The sequence below is a fragment of the Orbicella franksi genome, chromosome 2, assembly GCF_964199315.1.
Source record: "Orbicella franksi chromosome 2, jaOrbFran1.1, whole genome shotgun sequence".
Lineage (NCBI taxonomy): Eukaryota > Metazoa > Cnidaria > Anthozoa > Scleractinia > Merulinidae > Orbicella > Orbicella franksi.
This window is the reverse complement of record NC_138146.1, coordinates 80,105-101,281: the sequence shown is the minus strand read 5'-3', so window position 1 is coordinate 101,281 and position 21,177 is coordinate 80,105.

The following is a 21,177-nucleotide window of genomic DNA, read 5'->3' as shown; positions in this document are numbered from 1 at the left end:
GACTTTATTTCGGCCCACAAACTCGAAACTGAGCGTTCAAAAAGTTTTGCTGTGTCCATTTCACTTCAAACCTAGGCGATCAGGAATTAGTTTAGAGTCCCCGGAACTGGAGAATATCCCCCGAAGTTCCGGGAAATCAAGCCGAAGTTGGTCAAAATAACGATGCGCCTAAGCCGGTCTCGGCTACTCTTTCAGTTTTAAAGTGAAGTGGCGCTATATTTTGGCCTAAAAGCTTGACACGGAGCGTGCGCTCCTTTTACCTGTGTCCATTTCACTGAAATAAAAGGCCATCATTAGTTAGTTTTGAGACCCAGGCACTGGAAAATATACCCCAAATTCTGGGAAATTTAGCCTAAGTTTGTCAAAATGACCATGGGCTAAGACGGTCTTGGCTAATCTTTCAGTCTTAAAATAAAGTGGGGTTATATTTCGGTCCAGAAGCTCGAAAGTGAGCGTTAAAAAAGTCTACCTGTGTCAATTTCACTGCGAACCAAGGCTATCAGGAGTTAGTTTAGAGTCCCTGGGACTGTAAAATATCCCGTAAGTGCCGAAAAATCGACACAAAGTTTGCCAAAATAAAGATGCGCGTAAGGCCGTCTCGGCTACTCTTTCAGTCTTAAAGTGAAGTGGGGCTATATTTCGGCCCAGAAGCTCGAAAGTCAGCGGTCAAAAAGTTATTGTGTGGGCATTTCACTGCAAACCAAGGCCATCAGGAGGTAGTTCAGAGTCCCCCGGACTGGAAAATGTCCCCCAACTTCCGCGAAATCGAGCTGAACTTGGTCAAAATCACGATGCGCGTAAGGCGGTCTCGGCTACTATTTTACTCTTAAAGTGAAGTACGGTTCTATTTCGGCCCAGAAGCTCGAAACTGAGCGTTCAAAAAGTTTCCCTGCGTCCATTTCACTGCAAACCAAGGCCCTCAGCAGTTACTTTAGAGTCCTCGGGACTGGAAAATATCGCCGAAATTCTAGGAAATCGAGCGGAAGTTTCTCAAAATCACGATGCGCGTAAGGCGGTCTCGGCTACTCTTTCAGTCAAAAAGTGAAGTGGGGCTATATTTCGGCCGAGAAGCTAGAAGTGAAAGTTCAAAAAGTTTTGCTGTGTCCATTTCACCGCAAACCAAGCCACATCAAGAGATAGTTTACAGTCTCCGGGACAGCAAAATATCCCCCAAGTTCCGGGAAATCGAGCAGAAGTTTGTCAAAATCACGATGCGCGTAAAGCAGTCTCGGCTACTCTTTTAGTCTTAAAGTGACGTGGCTGTATATTTCGGCCCAGAAGCTCGAAAGTGAGCGTTCAAAAAGTTATGCTGTGTCCATTTCACTGCAAAGCAAGGCCATCAGGAAGTAGTTTAGAGTCCCCGGAACTGGAAAATATCCCCCAAGTTCCGCGAAATCGAGTCGAAGTTGGTCAAAATCACGATGCGCGTAAGGCGGTCTCGGCTACTCTTTCAGTCTTAAAGTGAAGTAGGGCTATATTTCGGTCCAGAAGCTCGAAAGTGAGCGTTCAAAAGGTTTTGCTCTCTCAATTTAACTGAAAACCAAGGCCATCATGAGTTAGTTTAGAGTCCCCAGGACTGGAGAATATCCCTTAAGTTCTGGCAACTCGAGCCGAAGTTGGTGAAAATCACGATGCGCCTAAGGCGGTCTCGGATACTCTTTCAGTCTTAAAGTGAAGTGGGGCTATATTTCCTCCCAGAAGCTCGAAAATAAGCGTTCAAAAAGTGTTACTGTGTTCTTTCACTGCAAACCAAGGCCATCAGGAGTTAGTTTAGACTCCTCGAGACTGGAAGATATCGCCCAAGTTCGGGGAAATCGAGCCGAAGTTGGTCTAGCAAAACTTTTTGAACCCTTACTTTCGAGCTTCTGTGGAGAAATATAGCCACACTTTACTTTAACACTTATAGAGTAGCCGAGACCGCCTTGCGCGCCTCGTGATATTGGCCAACTTCGGCTCGAATTTCCGGATCTTGGGGGATATTTTTCTGCCACGGGACTCTAAAATCACTCCTGATGGCCTTGGTTTGCAGTGAAATGGAAACGGCAAACCTTTTTGAACGCTCACTCTCGAGCTTCTCTACCAAAATAGAGCCCCACTTCACTTTAAGACTGAAAGAGTAGCCGAGAGCGCCTTACGCACATCGTGATTTTCACCATTTTGGGCTCGATTTCCCGGAAATTGGGGGGTATTTTCCAGTCTTGGTGACTCTAAACTAACTCCTGATGGCTTTGGTTTGCAGTTAAATGGACACAGCCAAACTTTTTGAACGCTCACTTTCGAGCTTCTGGGCCGAAATATAGCCCACTTCACTTTAAGACTGAAAGAGTAGCCGAGACCGCGTTGCGCGCATCGTGATTTAGACAAGCTTTGGCTTGATTTCCCGGAACTTAGGGAATATTTTCCAGTCCCGGGGACTCTATACTAACTCCTGATTTCCTTAGTTTTCAGTAAAATGGACACAGGTAAAAGGAGCGCACCCTCGGTGTCGAGCTTCTAGGCCTATATATAGCCCCACTTCATTTTAAGACTGGAAGACTGGCCGAGATCGCCTTACGTGCATCGTGATTTTCAGCAACTTTGGCTAAATTTCCGGGAACTTTGGGGATATTTTCCAGTCCCAGGGACTGTAAACTAACTCCTGATGGCCTCCTTTTTTTATTAAAACTGACACAGGTAAAAGGAGCGCACTATCGGTTTCGAGCTTTTAGACCGAATTATAGCCCCAATTCATTTAAAGACTTAATGAATAGGCAAGAACGCGTTACGCGCATCGTGATTTTGAGCAACTTTGGCATGATTTACCGAAACTTGGGGGATAGTTTCCAGTTCTGGCATTTTTAAACTAACTCCTGATCACCTTAATTTTAAGTGAAATGGAAACAGGTAAAAGGAGTCCACGCTCAGTGTCCAGCCTAAAGTGAAGTGGGGCTATATTTCGGCCCAGAAGCTCGAAAATAAGCGTTCAAAAAGTTTTGCTCTGTCCATTTCACTGCAAACCAAAGCCATCAGGAGTTAGTTTAGAGTCCCAGGGCCTGAAAAATATCTCCCAAGTTTCGGGAAATCGAGCCGAAGTTGGTCAAAATCACGAAGCGCGCAATGCGGTCTCGGCTACTCCTTTAGTCTTGAAATGAGGTATGGCTATATTTCGGCCTAGAAGCTGGAAACCGAGCCTTCCATTGTTTTACCTGTGTCCATTTCTCTTCAAACCGAGGCCATCAGCAGTTAGTTTAGAGACCCCGGGAATAGACAATATCCCTCAAGTTCCGGGAAATCGAACCGAAGTTGGTCAAAATCACGACGCGCGTAAGGCGGTCTCGGCTACTCTTTCAATCTTAAAGTGGAGTGGGGCTATATTACGGCCCAGAAGCTGGAAAATAAGCGTTCAAAAAGTTTTCCTGTGTCCACTTCACTGCATACCAAAGCCATCAGGAGTTAGTTTAGAGTGGCCGGGACTGGAAAATATGCCCAAAGTTCCGGGAAATCGAGCCGACGTTGGTCAAAATCACGATTCGCGGAATGCGGTTTTGGCTACTCTTTCAGTCTGAAAATCAAGTGGGGCTATATTTCGGCCTAAAAGCTTGACACCGAGCGTGCGTTCCTTTTAACTGTGTCCATTTCTGTGAAATCCAACGGCATCAGGGGTTAGTTTAGAGTCCCCGGGACCGGAAAATATTTCTCAAGTTCCGGCAAGTCGAGCCAAAGTTACTTATGAGACCGCCTTACGCGCATCGTGATTTTGAGCAACTTTGGCTCGATTTCCCGGAGCTTGGGGGATATTTTCCAGTCCCGGGGACTATAAACTAACTCCTGACGGCCTTAGTTTTTTGTGTAATGGACACAGGTAAAAGGAGCACCCGCTCGGTTTCGAGCTTCTAGGCCGAAATATAGCCCTATTTCATTTTAAGACTGAAACAGTATCTAAGACCGCCTTAGGCGCATCGTGATTTTCAGCCACTATGGCTTGGTTTGCTTAAACTTGAGGGATATTTTCCAGTGGCGGGGACTCTAAACCAACTCCTGATGGACTTAGTTTTTAGTGAAATGGACACAGGTAAAAGGAGCGCACGCTTCGTGTGGAGATTCTAGGCCGAAATATAGCCCCACTTCATTTTAAGACTGAAAGAGTAGCCGAGACCTCCTTACGCGTATCGGGATTTTGAGCGACTTTGGCTCAAACTGCCGCAACTTAGAGGGATAGTTTCCAGTCCCAGGGACTCTACACTAACACCTGATTGCCTTAATTTTCAGTGGAAGGGACACAGGTAAAAGGAGCGCACGCTCGGTGTCGAGCTTCTAGGCCGAAATATAGCCCCACTTCATTTTAAGACTGAAAGAGTAGCTAAGACTGCCCTAAGCGCATCATGATTTTGAGCGACTTTGGCTCGACTTGCCTGAACTTGGGGATATTTTCCAGTCCCGGGGACTCTAAACTAACTCCTGATGGCCTTAGTTTACAGTGAAGTGGACACAGGGAAAAGACACGCGTGCTCGGTATCGATCCTCTAGGCCGAAATATAGCCCCACTTTAGTTTAAGACTGAAAGAGTAGCCGAGACCGCCTGACGCGCATCGTGATTTTGAACCACTTTGGCTGGATTTGAAGGAACTTGGGGCACATTTTCCAATCCCGGAGACTCTAAACTAACTCCTGATGGCCTTAGTTTTCAGTGAAAAGGACACGGGTAAAAAAAACGGACGCTCGGTGTCAAGCTTTTAGGCCGAAATATAGCGCCACTTCATTTTAAGACTGAATGAGTAGCCGAGACCGCCTAACGCGCATTGTCATTTTGAGCAACCTTGGCTCGATTTGCCGGAACTTGGGGATATTTTCCAGTTCCGGGGACTTTTTAACTAACTCCTGATGCCCTTAGTTTTCTGTGAAATGAACACAGGTAAAAGGAGCGGACGCTCGGTTTCAAGCTTCTAGACCGAAATATAGCCCCACTTCATTTTAAGACTGAAATTGTAGCCAAGACGGCCTTACGCGCATTGTGATTTTGAGCAACTATCGCTCGATTTGCCCAAACTTGGATGATATTTTCCTGTCCCGGGGACTCCAAACTAACTCCTGATGGTTTTAGTTTTCAATGAAATGGACACAGGGAAAAGGATCGCACGCTCGTTGTCGAGCTTCTAGGGCGAAATATAGTCTCACTTAATTTTGAAACTGAAAGAGTAGGCGAAACCGCCGTACGCGTATCGCGATTTTAAGCAACTATGGCTCGATTTTCCAAAATATGGGTGATCGTTTCCAGTCCCGGGGACTCTAAACTATCTCCTGATGGCCTTAGTTACCAGAGAAATGGACACAGGGAAAAAGGGAGCACGCTCGGTGTCGACGTTCTAGGCCGAAATAGATGCTCGCTTCATTTTAAGACTGAAAGAGTACCCGACACCGCCTTACGCGCATCGTGATTTTGAGCAACTTTGGCTCGATTTGGTAGAACGTGGAAGATATATTCCAGTCCCGGAAATTCTAAACTAACTCCTGATGGCCTTGGTTTGCAGTGAAAATGACACAGCAAATTTTTTTGAACGCTGACTTTTGAGCTTCTAGGCCGAAATATAGCCCCACTTTACTTTAACACTAAAAGAGTGGCCGAGACCTGCTTGCGCGCATCGTGATTTTGACCAACTTCGGCTCGATTTCCCGGAACTTAGGGAATATTTTCCAGTCTCGTGAACTCGAAACTAACTCTTGATGGCCTTGGTTGGCAGTGAAATGGACACAGCAAAAGTTTTTCAACCGTTACTTTCGAGCTTCTGATAGAGTAGCCCAGATCGTCTTCCGCGCATCGTGATTTTGACCAACTTCGGCTCAATTTCGCGGAACTTGGGTGACCTTTTCCAGTCCCGCGGACTCTAAAATAACTCCTGATGGCATTGGTTTGCAGTGAAATGGACAAAGCAAAACTTTTTGAACGCTCACTTTCGAGCTTCTGGGCCGAAATATAGCCCCACCTTACTTTAAGACTGAAAGAGTAGCCGAGACCGCCATACGCCCATCGTGATTTTGACCAACTATGGCTCGATCTTCCAAAACATGGGTGACGGTTTCCAGTCCCGGGGACTCTAAAATAACTCCTGATGGCCTTGGTTTTGGCCTAGACGCTCGAAAGTAAGCGTTCAAAAAGTTTTGCTGTGTACATTTCACTGCAAACCAAGGCCATCAGGAGCTAGTTTAGACTCCCCGGGACTGCAAAATATCCCCCAAGTTCCGAGAAATCGAGCCGAACTTGTCAAAATTACGATGCGCGTAATGCCGTCTCGGCTACTCTTTGAGTCTTAAAATGAAGTCTGGCTATATTTCGGCCTAGAAGCTCGACACCGAGCCTGCGCTCCTTTTAGCTGTGTCCATTTCACTGAAAACTAAGGCCATCAGGAGTCAATTTACAGTCCTCGGGACTGGAAGATATCTCCCAAGTTGCGGGAAATCAAGGCAAAGCGGCTTAACATCACGATGCGCGTAAAGCGGTCTCGGCTACTCTTTCAGTTTTAAAATGATTGGGACTGTATTTCGGCCTACAAGCTCGAGACCGAGCGTGCGCTCCTTTTACCTGTCTATATTTCCTTGAAAACAAAGGCCATCAGAATTTAGTTTAGTGTCCAAGGGACTGAAAAATATACCACAAAATCCGGCAAGTGGAGGCAAATTTGCTCAAAATCACGATGGGCGTAGGGCGATCTCGGCTACACTTTCAGTCTCAAAATGAAGTGGGGCTATATTTCCGCCTAGAAGCTCGACACCGAGCGTGCGCTCCTCTTACCTGTGTCCATTTCACTGAAAACTAACGCCATCAGGTGTTAGTTTAGAGTCCGTGGGACTGGAAGTTTCGGCAAATCGAGCCAAAGTTGCTCAAAATAACCATGCGCGTACGGCAGTCTCGGCTACTCTTTGAGTCTTAAAATGAAGTGAGGCTATATTTCGGCCTAGAAGGTCGACACCGAGCGTGCACTTCTTTAAGCTCGGTCCATTTCAATGAAAACTAAGGCCATCAGCAGTTAGTTTAGAGTAACCGGGACTGTAAAACACCCCCAAGTTCCGGAAAATCGAGCCTAAGTTGCTCAAAATCACAATGGGCGTAAGGCGGTCTGGGCTACTCTTTCTCTTAAAATAAACCAGGGCTATATTTAGACCTACAAGCTCGACACCGAGCGAGCGCTCCTTTTACCTGTGTCCATTTCACTGAAAGCTAAGGTCAAGATGAGTTAGCGTAGAGTCCGTGGGACTGGAAAGTATCCTCAAAGTTCCGGCAAATCGAGCCAAAGTCTCTCAAAATCACTATGCGTGTAAGGCGGTCTCGGCTACTCTTTCATGCCTAAAATGAAGTGGGGCTATATTTCGGCCTAGAAGCTAGACACCGAGCGTAAGTTCCTTTTACCTGTGTCCATTTCACTAAAAACTAAGGCCACCAGGAGTTAGTTTATAATCCCCGAGACTGGAAAATATTCCCCAAGTTCCGGAAATCAATCCAAACTTACTCAAAATTACGATGCTTGTAAGGCGGTCTTGGCTACTCTTTTAACTTAAAATACAGCTCGACACCGAGCGTGCGCTCTTTTTGCCTGTGCCCTTTTCACTGAAAACTAAGACCATCAGGAGTTAGTTTAGAGTCTCCGGAACTGGTAAGGCGGTCTCGGCTACTCTTTTAGTCTTACAATGAAGTGGGGCTATATTTCGGCTTAGAAATTCGATACCGGGCGTGGGCTCCTTTTACCTCTGTCCATTTCACTGAAAACTAAGGCCATCAGGAGTTACTTTAGAGTCCACGGGACTGGAACATATTCCCCGAGTTTCGGCAAATCGACCCATAGTTGGTTAAAATCACGATACGGGAAAGGTGGTTTCGTCTACTCTTTCAATCTTAAAATGAACCGGGACTATATTTCGGCCTAGAAGCTCGAGATCGAGCGAGCGCTCCTTTTACCTCTGCCCATTTGGGTAAAAATTAAGGCCATTAGGAGTTAGTTTAGAGTCCACGGTACTGGAAAACATCTCCTAAGTTCCGGCAAATCGAGCCAAAGTTACTTAAAATGACAATGCGCGTCAGGCGTTCTCGGCTACTCTTTAAGTCTTAAAATTAATTCGGGCTATATTTCGACTAAGAAGCTCGACACCGAGGGTGCGCTCCTTTTACTTTTGTCCATTTAACTGAAACTTAAGGCCATCAGGAGTTAGTTTAGAGTCCCCGCGACTTGAAAATATCTCCGAAGCTCCGGCAAATTGAGCCAAAGTGGCATAAAATCACGATGTGCGTAAGGCGGTCTCAGCTATTCTTTGAGTCTTAAAATGAAGAGGGCTATATTTAGGCCTAGTAGCTCGACACCTAGGGTGCACTCCTTTTACCTGTGTCCATTTCACTAAAAACTAAGGTCATCAGGAGTTAGTTTAGAGTCCCCGGGCCTGGAAAATCTCCCCGAAATTCGGGTACTCTTTCAGCTTTAAAATGAAGTGGGGCCTATATTTCGGCCTAGAAGCTCGACACTGAGCGTGCGCGTCTTTTACCTGTGTCCATTCTACAGAAAACTAAGGCCATCAGGAATTAGGCTCGAATCCTCGGGAGTGGAACACATCCCCCAAGTTCCGGCAAATCCAGCCAAAATTGCTCAAAATCACGATGCGCGTAAGGCGGTCTAGTCTACTCATTCAGTCCTTAAATGAAGTGGGGCTATATTTCGGCCTAGAAGCTCGACACCGAGCGTGCGCTCCTTTTACCTGTGTCCATTTCACTGCAAACCAAAGCCATCAGGAGTTAGTTCAGAGTCCCTGGGACTTGAAAATATCCCCCAAGTTCCGTGAAATCGAGCCGGAGTTGGTCAAAATCACGATGCGCGTAAGGCGGTCTCGGCTACTCTTCCAGTCTTAAAGTGAAGTGGGGCTATATTTCGGCCTAGAAGCTCGAAAGTGAGCGTTCAAAAAAATTTGTGTGTCCGTTTCTCTGCAAACCAAGGCCATCAGGAGTTAGTTTAGTGTCCCCAAGACTGAAAAATATTCGCCAACTTCCGGAAATCGAGCCGAACTTGGTCAAAATTACGATGCGGGTAAGGCCGTCCTGGCTACCCTATTAACGTAAAGTAAAGCGGAGCTATATTTCGCTCTAGAAGCCCAAAAACGAGCGTGCGCTCCTTTTAACTGTGTCCATTTCACTGAAAACTAAGGCCATCAGGAGTTAGTTTAGAGTCCCCAGGACTGGAAAATATCCCCAAGTTTCGGAAAATCGACCCAAAGTGGCTCAAAATCACGATGCGGGTAAGGCCGTCCTGGCTACCCTATTAACTTAAAGTAAAGCGGAGCTATATTTCGCTCTAGAAGCCCAAAAACGAGCGTGCGCTCCTTTTAACTGTGTCCATTTCACTGAAAACTAAGGCCATACAGAGTTAGTTTAGAGTCTCTGGGACTAGAAAATATCCCCCAAGTTTCAGCAAATCGAGCCAAAGTTTCGTAAAATCAAAATGCGGGTTAGGCGGTCTCGGCTACTTTTTTAGCTTTAAAATGAAGTGGCGCTATATTTCGGCCTAGAAGCTCGAGACCGAGCTTGCGCTAGTTTTACCTGTGTCCATTTCACTGAAAACTATGGCCATCAAAAGTTAGTTTAAAGTCCCCGGGACTGCAAAATGTCCCCCAAGTGCAGGAAAATCAAGCCAAAGTCGCTCAAAATCACAATGCGCGTAAGGCGGTCTCGGTTACTCTTTTAGTCTAAAATGAAGTGGGGCTATATTTTGCCCCAGAAGCTCGACACCGAGCGTTTGCTAGTTTTGCCTGTGTCCATTTCACTGAAAACTAAGGCCATCAGGAGTTAAATTAGAAACCCCAGGACTGGAAATTTTCCCATAAGATCAGGCAGATAGAGCCAAAGTCACTCAAAATAACGATGCGCGTAAGGCGGTCTCGCCTACTCTTTCAGTCTTAAAATGAAGTGGGGCTATATTTCGACCTAGTAGCTAGACATCGAGCGTGCGCTTCTTTTACTTGTGTCCATTTCACTGAAAACTAAGGCCATAAGGAGTTAGCTTATAGTCCACAAGAGTGGAAAATATCTTTCAAGTTCCGGCAAATCAAGCCAAAGTTGCTCAAAATCACGATGCGCGTAAGGCGGCCTTGGCTACTCTTTCAGTCTTAAGGTGAAGTGGGGCTATAGTTCGGCCCAGAAGCTCGAAAGTGAGCGTTCAAAAAGTGTTGCTGTGTCCATTTCACTGCAAAACAAGGCCATCAGGAGTTAGTTTAGACTTTCCGGGGCTGGAAAATATCCCACAAGTTCCGGGAAATCGAGTCGAAGTTGATCAAAATAACGATGCGCCTGAGACGGTCTCGGCTACTGTTTCAGTCTTAAAGTGAAATTGGGCTACATTTTAGCACAGAAGCTCAAACGTGAGCGTTCAAAACGCTTTCCTGTGTCTATTTGACTGCAAACCAAAGCTATCGGTAGTTAGTTTAGTGTCCCCGGGACTGGAAAATATCCCCCACCTTTCGGCAAATCGAGCCATAATCTCTTAAAATCACGATGGGCGTAAGGGGGTCTTGGGTACTCTTTTAACTTAAAATAAAGCGGGGCTATATTTCGGCCTAGAAGCTCGACACCGAGCGTGCGCTCCTTTTACCTGTGTCCATTTCACTAAAAACTAAGGCCATCAGCAGTTAGTTTAGAGTCCCCAGGACTGGAAAATATCCCCTAAGTTCCGGCAAATCAAGCCAAAATTGCTCAAAATCACGATGCGCGTAAGGCGGTGTCAGCTACTCTTTCAGTCTTAAAATGAATTGGGCTATATTTCGACCTAGAAGCTCGACACAGAGCGTGCGCGCCTTTTACTTGTGTTTATTTCACTGAAAATTAAGGCCATCAGAAGTTAGTTTAGAGTCCCCAGAACTGGAAAATTTCTGCAAGTTTTGCAAATCGAGCCATAGTTGCCTAAAATTACGATACGCGTAAGGCGGTTTCGTCTACTCTTTCAGTCTTAAAATGAAGTGGGGCTATATTTCGGACTAGAAGCTCGACACCGAGGGTGCGCTCCTTTTACTTGTGTCTATTTTAGTGAAAACTAAGGCCATCAGGAGTTAGTTTAGAGTCCGCGGGCCTGGAAAATATCTCCCAAGTTCCGGCAAATCGCGCCAACGATCCTCAAAATCACGATGCGCGTAAGAAGGTCTCGGCTACTCTATCAGTCTTAAAATAAAGTGGAGTTATATTTTGACCTAGAAGCTCCACACCGAGCGTGCGCTGCTTTTAGGTGTGCCCATTTCACTGAAAACTAAGGCCATCAGGAGTTAGCTTAGAGTCCCCGGGACTGGCTAATATCCCCCAAGTTCCGGTAAATGAAGCGAAAGTTGCTGAAAATCGCGCTGCACGTAACGCACTCTAGGCTACCCCTTAAGTTTTAAAATAAAATAGGGCTATATTTCGGCCTAGAAGCTGGACACTGAGCGTGGGCTCCTTTTACCTGTGTCCATTTCACTTAAAACTAAGGTGACCAGGAGTTAGTTTAAAATTGCCAGGACTGGAAAATATCCCCCAAGTTTCGGCAAATCGAGCCAAAGTTGCTCAAAATCACGATGCGCGTAACGCGTTCTTGCCTATTCATTAAGTCTTAAAATGAATTGGGGCTATATTTCGGTCTCGAAGCTCGACTCCTTTTACCTGTGTCAGTTTTATTGAACACAAATGCCATCACAAGTTAGTTTACAGTCCCTGGGACTGGAAAATATCCCCCAAGTTCCCGGAAATCGAGCCAAAGTTGCTCAAAATCACGATGCGCGTAAGGCGGTCTCGGCCACTCTTTCAGTCTTAAAATGAAGTGGGGCTATATGTCGGCCTAGAAGCTCGACACCGAGCGTGCGCTGCTTTTACCTGTGCCCATTTTACTGAAAACTAAGGCAATCAGGAGTTAGTATAGAGTCCCCGGGACTGGAAAATATTCCCTAAGTTTCGGGAAATCTTGCCGAAGTGGGTGAAAATCACGATACGCGTCAGGCGGTCTCGGCTACTCTTTTAGTCTTAAAGTGAAGTGGGTTTCTGTTTCAGCAGAGAAGCTCCAAAGAGAGCGTTTAAAATGTTTTCCTGTGTCCATTACACTGCAAACCAAGGCCATTAGGAGTTAGTTTAGAGTCCCCGGGACTGGAAAATATCCCCCAAGTTTCGGGCATTCGAGCCGAAGTTGGTCAAAATCACGATACGCGTAAGGCGGTCTCGGCGAGTCCTTCAGTCTTAAAGTGAAGTGGGCTATATTTCGGCCCAGAAGCTCGAAACTGAGCGTTCATAAAGTTTTGCTGGGTCCATTTTACCGCAAACCAAGGCCATCAGGAATTAGTTTAGAGTCTTCAAAATTGGAATATATCCCCGAAGTTCAGGCAAATCGAGCCGAAGTTGCTCAAAATCAAGGTTCCCCTAAGGCGGTCTCGGCTACTCTTTCAGTCTTCAAGTGAAGTGGGACTCTATTTCGGTCCAGAAGCTCGAAAGTGTGCCTTCAAAACTTTTTCTGTTTCCATTTCACTGCAAACCAAGACCCGCACGAGTAAGTTTAGAGTCCCTGGGACTGGAAAATATTTCCCAAGTTCCGGGAAATCGAGCCGAAGTTGATCAATATCACGATGCGCGAAACGTGATCTCGGCTACTCTTTCAGTCTTGAAGTGAAGTGGGGCTATATTTCGCCCCACAAGCTCGAAAGTGAGCGTTCAAAAAGCTTTGCTGTGTCCATTTCACTGCAAAACAAGGTCATCGGCACCTAGTTTAGCGTCCAAGGGACTGGAAAGTATCCCCCAAGTTCAGGGAAATCCACCCGAAGTTTGTCAAAATCACGATGCGCGTAAGGCGGTCTCGGCTACTTTTTCAGTATTAAAGTGAAGTGGGGCTATATTTCGGCCCAGAAGCTCGAAGGTAAGCGTTCAAAAAGTTTTGCTGTGTCCATTTCACTCCAAAGCAAGGCCATCAGGAGTTACTTTAGAGTCCGCGGGACTGGAAAATATGCCCCAAGTTCCGGGAAATCGAGCCGAAGTTGCTCAAAATTACGATGCGCGTAACGCGGTCTCGGCTACTCTTTCACCCTTAAAGTGAAGTGGAGCTATGTTTCGGCCCAGAAGCTCGAAAGCGAGCGTTCAAACAATTTTGCTGTGTCCATTTTACTGCAGACCAAGGACGTCGGGGGTCAGTTTAGAGTCCCCGGGACTGGAAAATATCCCCCAAGTTCCGGGAAATTTAGCCGAAGTTGGTCAAAATCACGACGCGCGTACGGCGGTCTCGGCTACTATTTCAGTCTTAAAGTGAAGTGGGGCAATATTTCGGTCCAGAAGCTCGAAACTGAGTGTTTAAAAAGTTTTGCTGTGTCAATTTCACTGCAAACCAAGGCCATCAGGAATTACTTTAGAGACCCAGGGAGTGGAAAATATCCCCCAAATTCCGGGAAATTTAGCCGAAGTTTGTCAAAATCACCAGGGCGTAAGGCGGTCTTGGCTAATCTTTCAGTCTTAAAAAGAAGTGGGGCTATATTTCGGCCCAGAAGCTCGAAGGTGAGCCTTCACAATGTTTTGCTCTGTCAGTTTCAATCCAAAGCAAGGCGATCAGGAGTTAGTTTAGAGTCCCCGGGACTGGAAAATATCCCCCAAGTTCCGGGATATCGATCCGAAGTTGGTCAAAATCACGATGCGCGAAACGCGGTCTCGACTATCGTTTCAGTCTTAAAGTAAAGTGGGGCTATATTTCGGCCCACAAGCTCGAAAGTGACCGTTGAAAAAGTTACGCTTTGTGCATTTAACTGCAAACAAAGGCCATCAGGAGTTATTTTAAAGTCCCCCGGACTGGAAAATATCCCCCAAGTTCCGGGAAATCGAGCTGAACTTGGTCAAAATCACGATGCCTGTAAGGCGGTCTCCGCTACTCTTTCAGTCTTAAAGTGAAGTGGGGCTATATTACGGCCCAGAAGCTGCAAGGTGATCGTTCAAAAAGTTATGCTCTGTGCATTTCACTGCAAACCAAGGCCATCAGGAGTTAGTTTAGAATCCCCCGGACTGGAAAATATCCCCCAAGTTTCGGGAAATCGAGCTGAACTTGGTCAAAATCACGATGCGCGTAAGGCGGTCTCGGCTACTATTTCAGGCTTAAAGTGAAGTGGGGTTCTATTTCGGCCGACAAGCTAGAAGGTGAGTGTTAAAAAAGTTCTGCTCTGTCCATTTCTCCGAAAGCCAAGGCCATAAGGAGTTAGTTTAGAGCCCGCAGGACTCGAATATATCCCCAAAGCTCCGGGAAATCGACCCGAAGTTGGTCAAAATCACGATTCGCGCAAGACGGTCTCGGCTACTCTTTCAGTCTTAAAGTAAAGTGGGCTATATTTCGGCCCAGAAGCTCGAAAGTGAGCGTTCAAAAAGTTTCGCTGTGTCCATTTCACCGCAAACCAAGACGATCAGGAGTTAGCTTAGAGTCTCCGGCACTGGAAAATATCTCCCAAATTCCGGGAAATCGAGCCGAAGTGTGTCAAAATCACGATGCGCGCAAGGCGGTCTCGGCTATTCTTTCAGTCTTAAAGTGAAGTGGGGCTATATTTTGGCCCAGAAGCTCGAAGATGAGCGTTCAAAAAGTTTTGCTGTGTCCATTTCATTGCAAACCAAGGCATCAGGAATTAGTTTAGAGTCCACAGAACTGGAAAATATTCCCTAATTTCCGGCAAATCGAGCCGAAGTTGGTCAAAATCACGATGCGCGTAACGCGGACTCGGCTCATCTTTCACTCTTCAAGTGAAGTGGGGCTATATTTCGGCCCAGAAGCTTGAAACTGTGCTTTCAAAAACTTTTGCTGTTTCCATTTCACTGCAAAACAAGGCCTTCAGGACTTAGTTTAGAGTCCCCGGGACTAGAAAATATCATTCAAGTCCCGGGAAATCCAGCCGAAGATGGTCAAAATCACGATGCGCCTAAGGCGGTCTCAGCTACTCTTTAAGTCTTAAAGTGAAGTGGGGCTATATTTCGGCCCAGAAGGTCCAAAGTGAGCGTTCAAAAAGTTTTGCTGTGTCCATTTCACTGCAAATCAAGGCCACCAGGAGTTAGTTTAGAGTCCCTGAGACTGGAAAATATTCTCCAATTTCCAGGAAATCGAGCCGAAGTTGATCAAAATCACGATGCGCATAACGCGGTCTCGGCGGTGGGGTGGTGGTGGGGCTATATTTTGACCCACAAGCTCGAAAGTGAGCGTTCAAAAAGTTTTGCTGTGTCCATTTCACTGCAAAACAAGGCCATCAGGACTTAGTTTAGCGTCCAAGGGACTTGAAAATATCCCGCAAGTTGCAGGAAATCCACCCGAAGTTGGTCAAGATCACGATGCGCGTAAGGCCGTCTCGGCTACTCTTTCAGTCTTAAACTAAAGTAGAGCTATATTTCGGCCCAGACGCTCGAAAGTGAGCGTTCAAAAAGTTTTGCTGTGTCCATTTCAATGCAAACCAAGGCCATCAGGCGATACTTTAGAGTACCCGGAAGTAGAAAATATTCCCCAAATTCCAGGAAATCGAGCCGAAGCTGGTCAAAATCACGATGCGCGTTAGGCGATCTCGGCTACTCTTTCAGTCTTCAAGTGAAATGGGGCTATATTTTGGCCCAGAAGCTTGAAAGTGAGCGTTCAAAAAGTTTTGGTGTGTCCATTTCACTGCAAACCAAGGCCTTCAGGAGTTAGTTTAGAGTCCCTGGGACTAGAATATATTCCTCAAATTCCGGGAAATCGAGCCGAAGTGTGTCAAAATCACGATGTGCGCAAGGCGGTCCCGCCTACTCTGTCAGTCTTAAACTGAAGTTGCGCTATATTTCGGCCCAGAAGCTCGAAAGTGCGCGTTCGAAAAGTTTTGCTGTGTCCATTTCACTAAAAAGCAAGGCCATCAGGAGTTAGTTTAGAGTACATGGGACTGGAAAATATTGCCTAAGATCCGGGAAATCGAGCCGAAGTTGATCAACATCACGATGCGCGAAACGCGGTCTCGGGTATTGTTTCGGTCTTAAAGTGAAGTGGGGCTATATTTCGGCCCACAAGCTCGAAAGTTACCGTTCAAAAAGTTTTGCTGTGTCCATTTCACTGCAAAATAAAGCCATGAGGACTTAGTTTAGCGTCCAAGGGACTGGAAATATCCCCTAAGTTACGCGAAATCCACCCGAAGTTAGTCAAAATCACGATGCACTTAAGGCGGTCTCGGCTACTCTTTCAGTCTTAACGTAAAGTGGGCTTATATTTAACTCCAGAAGCTCCAAAGTAAGGGTTCAAAAGGTTTTGTGCTCGTAAGGCGCTCCGGCCTACTCTTTCAGTCTTAAAGTGAAGTTGGGCTATATTTCGGCCAAGAAGCTCGAAAGTGCGCGTTAAAAAGGTTTTCCGGTGGCCATTTCACTAGAAACCAAGGCTATCAGGAGTTAGTTTAGAGTCCCCGGGACTGGAAAATATCCCCCTAGTTCCGGGAAATCGAGCCAAAGTAGCCCAAAATCACGATGCGCGTAAGGCGGTCTCGGCTACTCTTTCAGTCTTAAAGTGAAGTGGGGCTATATTTCGGCCGAGAAGCTCGAAAGTGAGCGTTCAAAAAGTTTTGCTGTGTCCATTTCACTGCAAAGCAAGGCCATCAGCAGTTATTTTAGAGTCCGCGGGACAGGAAAATATCCCCCAAGTTCCGGGAAATTGAGCCGAAGTTGGTCAAAATAACGATGCGCCTAAGCCGGTCTCGGCTACTCTTTCAGTCTTAAAGTGAAGTGGGGCTATATTTCGCCCTAGAAGCTTGACACGGCGCGTGCGCTCCTTTTACCTGTGTCCATTTCACTGAAATAAAAGGCCATCATTAGTTAGTTTAGAGACCCAGGCCCTGGAAAATATACCCCAAATTCCGGGAAATTTATCCTAAGTTAGTCAAAATCACCATGGGCGTAAGACGGTCTTGGCTAATCTTTCAGTCTTAAAATGAAGTGGGGTTATATTTCGGCCCAGAAGCTCGAAAGTGAGCGTTAAAAAAGTTTTCCTGTGTCAATTTCACTGCGAACCAAGGCTATCAGGAGTTAGTTTAGACTCCCAGGGACTGGAAAATATCCCGTAAGTGCCGAAAAATCGACACAAAGTTTGCCAAAATAAAGATGCGCGTAAGGCCGTCTCGGCTACTCCTTCAGTCTTAAAGTGAAGTGGGGCTATATTTCGGCCCAGAAGCTCGAAAGTCAGCGGTCAAAAAGTTATTGTGTGTGCATTTCACTGCAAACCAAGGCCATTAGGAGTTAGTTTAGAGTCCTCCGGACTGGAAAATATCCCCCAACATCCGGGAAATCGAGCTGAACATGGTCAAATTCACGATGCGCGTGAGGCGGTCTCGGCTACTATTTCAGTCTTAAAGTGAAGTAGGGTTCTATTTCGGCCCAGAACCTCAAAACTGAGCGTTCAACAAGTTTTCCTGTGTCCATTTAACTGCAAACCAAGGCCATCAGGAGTCTGTTTAGAGTCCCCGCGACTGCAAAATATCCCCCAAGTTCCCAAAAATCGAGTCGAAGTTGCTGAAAATCACGATGTGCGTAAGGCGATGTCGGCTACTCTTCGTCTTACAGTGAAGTGGGGCTATATTTCAGCCCAGAAGCTCAAAAGTGAGCGTTCAAAAAGTATTGCTGTGTCCATTTCACTGCAAACCAGGGGCATCTGGAGTTAGTTTACAGTCCCCAGGACTAAAAATTATCTTCCAGGTTCCGGGAATTCGAGCCGAAGTTGGTCAAAATCACGATGCGTAAGGCGGTCTCCGCTACTCTTTCAGTCTTAAAGTAAAGTGGGGCTATATTTCGGCCCAGAAGCTTGAAAGTGAGCGTTCAAAAAGTTTTGCTGTTTCAATTTCACTGCAAACCAACGCAATCACGAGTTAGTTTAGAGTCCCCACGACTAAAAAATATCCCTTAAGTTCCGGCAAATCGAAGCAAAGTTCCTTAATATCACGATGGACGTAACGCAGTTTAGTCTAGTCTTTTAGCTTGAAAGATAGCGTTCAAAAAGTTTTGTTGTGTCCATTTCACTGCAAACCAAGGCCATCAAGAGTTAGTATATATACATATCCCCCAAGTTCCGGCAAATCAAGCCAAAGTTATTCAAAATCTCGATACACGTAAAGCAGTTTCGTCTAGTCTTTTAGTCTTAAAATGAAGTGGGGGTATAATTTGGCCTAGAAGCTCGACACCGAGCGTGCGCTCCTTTTACTTGTGTCCATTTCACTGAAAACTAAGGCCATCGGGAGTTAGTTTAGAGTCCCCGAGACTAGAAAATATCCCCCAAGTTCTTGCAAATCGAGCAATAGTAGCTCAAAATCACGATGCGGGTAAGGCGGCCTCCGCTACCCTTTCAGTCTTAAAATGAAGCGGGGCTATAGTTCGGTCTAGAAGCTCGACACCGAGAGTACCCTCCTTTTACCTGTGTCCATTTCACTGAAAACTAAACCCGTCAGGAGTTAGTCTAGAGTCCCCAAGACTGGAAAATATCCCTCAAGTTTCAGCAAATCGAGCAAGAGTTGCTAAAAATCACCATGCGCGTAAGGCAGTCTCGTCTACTCTTTCAGTCTGAAAATGAAGTGGGGCTATATTTCGGCCTAGAAGCTGCACACCGAGCATGCGCTCCTTTTACCTGTGTCCATTTCACTAAAAACTAAGTCCATCAGGAGTTAGTTTAGAGTCCCCTGGACCGGAAAATATTTCTCATTTTTTGGCAAATCGAGCCACAGTTGCTCGAAATCACGATGCGCGTAAGGTAGTCTCAGCCACTCTTTCAGTCTAAAAATAAAGTGGGCCTATATTTCAGCCTAGAAGCCCGAAACCGAGCGTGCGTTCCTTTTACCTCTGTTAATGTCAGTGAAAACTAAGGCCATCAGGAGTTAGATTAGAGTTCCGGGACTGGAAAAATATCCCCCAAATTCCGGCAAGTCAAGCCGAACAGGCTCAAAATCACCATGCGCCGTAAGGCGGTTTCGTTTACTCCCTCAGTCTTAAAATGAAGTGGGGCTATATTTCGGTCTAGAAGCTCGACAACGAGCGTGCGCTCCCTGTACCTGTGTTAATTTCACTGAAAATTTAGGCCATCAGTAGTTAGTTTAGAGTCCCCGGGACTGGGAAGTATCCCCCAAGTTTGCGCAAATCGAGCCAAAGTTGCTCAAAATCACGATGCGCGTAAGGCGGTTTCGTCTACTCTTTTAGTCTTAAAATGAGGTGGGGCTGTATTTTTTTTTCTAGAATCTCGACACCGAGCGTGCGCTCCTTTTAGCTGTGTCCATTTCACTGAAACGTAAGGCCATCAGGAGTTAGCTTACAGTCCCCGGGACTGGAAAATGTATCCCAAGTTTCGGCAAATCGAGCCACAGTGGCTCCAAATCACGATGCGCGTAAAACGGTGTCGTCTCCTCTTTCAGTCTTAAAATAAAGTGGGGCTATGTTTCGGCCTAGAAGTTCGACACCGAGCGTGCGCTCCCTGTACCTGCGTTAATTTCACTGAAAACTGGCTACTCTTTTGGTCTTAAAATGAAGTCGCGATATATTTTGGCCTTGAATCTCGACACCACGCGTTCGCTTCCTCTACCTGGGTCCATTTTACTGAAAACTAAGGCCATCAGGAGTTAGTTTAGAGTCCCCGAGACTGGAAATATCTCGCAAGTTCCGGGAAATCGAGCCAAAGTTGGTCAAAATCACGATGAGCGTAAGGCGGTCTTGGCTACTCTTTCAGTCTTAAAGTGAAGTGGGGCTATATTTCGGCCTAGAGGCTCGAAAGTGAGCGTTCAAAAAGTTTTGCTGTGTCCATTTCACTGCAAACCAAGGCCTTGAGGAGTTAGTTTAGAGTGCCCGGCACTGGAAAATTTCTCCCGAGTTCCGAGATATCGAGCCGAAGTTGGTCAAAATCACGATGAGCGTAAGGCGCTCTCGCCTACTCTTTCCGTTTTTAAGTTAAGTGGGGCTATATTTCGGCCCAAAAGCTCAAAGTTCAGCGTTCAAACAGTTTTACTGTGTCCATTTCACTGCAAACCAAGGCCATCAAGAGTTAGTTTAGAGTCCCTGGGACTGGAAAATATCCCCCAAGTTCCGGGAAATCGAGCCGAAGTTGGTGAAAATCACGACGCGCGTGAGACGGTCTCGGCTACTCTATCAGTCTTAAAGTAAAGTGGGGCTATCTGTCGGCCCAGGAGGTCGAAACTGAGCGTTCAAAAAGTTTTGTTGGTTCCATTTCACTGGTAACCAAGGTCATCAGGAGTTAGTTTAGAGTCACCGGGACTGGAAAATATCCCCCAAGTTCTGGGAAATTGAGCCGACGGTTATCAAAATCACGATGCGCGCAAGGCGGTCTCGGCTACTCAATGAGTCTTAAAGTGACGTGTGGCTATATTTCGGCCTGGAAGCTTGAAACCCACTTCACTTTAGGAATCATAGAGTACCCGAGACCGTCTTACGCGCATCGTGATTTTGACAAACTTCGGCTCAATTTCCCGGAACTTGAAGGATATTTTCCAGTCCCGGGGACTCTAAACTAACTCCTGATGGCCTTGGTTTGCAGTGAAATGGACACAGCAATACTTTTTGAACGCTCATTTTCGAGCGTCTGGGCCAAAATATAGCCCCACTTCACTTTTAGACTGATAGAGTAGCCGAGACCGCCTTACATTCATCGTGATTTTCACCAACTTCGGCTCGATATCGCGGAACTTGGGGGATATTTGCCAGTCCCGAGGACTCTGAACTAAATCCTGAAGGACTTGGTTTGCAGTAAAATGGACACCGCAAAACTTTTTAAAGGCTCGCTTTTGAGTTTCTGGGCCGAAATATAGCCACACTTCACTTAAAGAGTCTTCGAGTAGCCGAGACCGCCTTGCGCGCATCGTGGTTTTGACCAACTTCGGCTCGATTTCCTGGAATTTGGGGGATATTTTCCAGTCCCCAGGAGTCTAAACTACCTCTTGATGGCCTTGGTTTGCAGTGAAATGGACACAGCAAAACTTTTTGAACCCTCACTTTCGAGCTTCTGGGCCGAATATAGCCCCACTTAACTTTAAGACTGATAGAGTAGCGAAGATCGCCTTGCGCGCATTGTGATTTTGACTAAGTTTGGCTCGATTTCATTGAACTTGGGGGATATTTTCCAGTCCCGGGTACTCTAAACTAACTCCCGACTGCCTTGGTTTGCAGTGAAATGGACACAGCAAAGCTTTTTCAACGCTCACTTTCGAGCTTCTGGC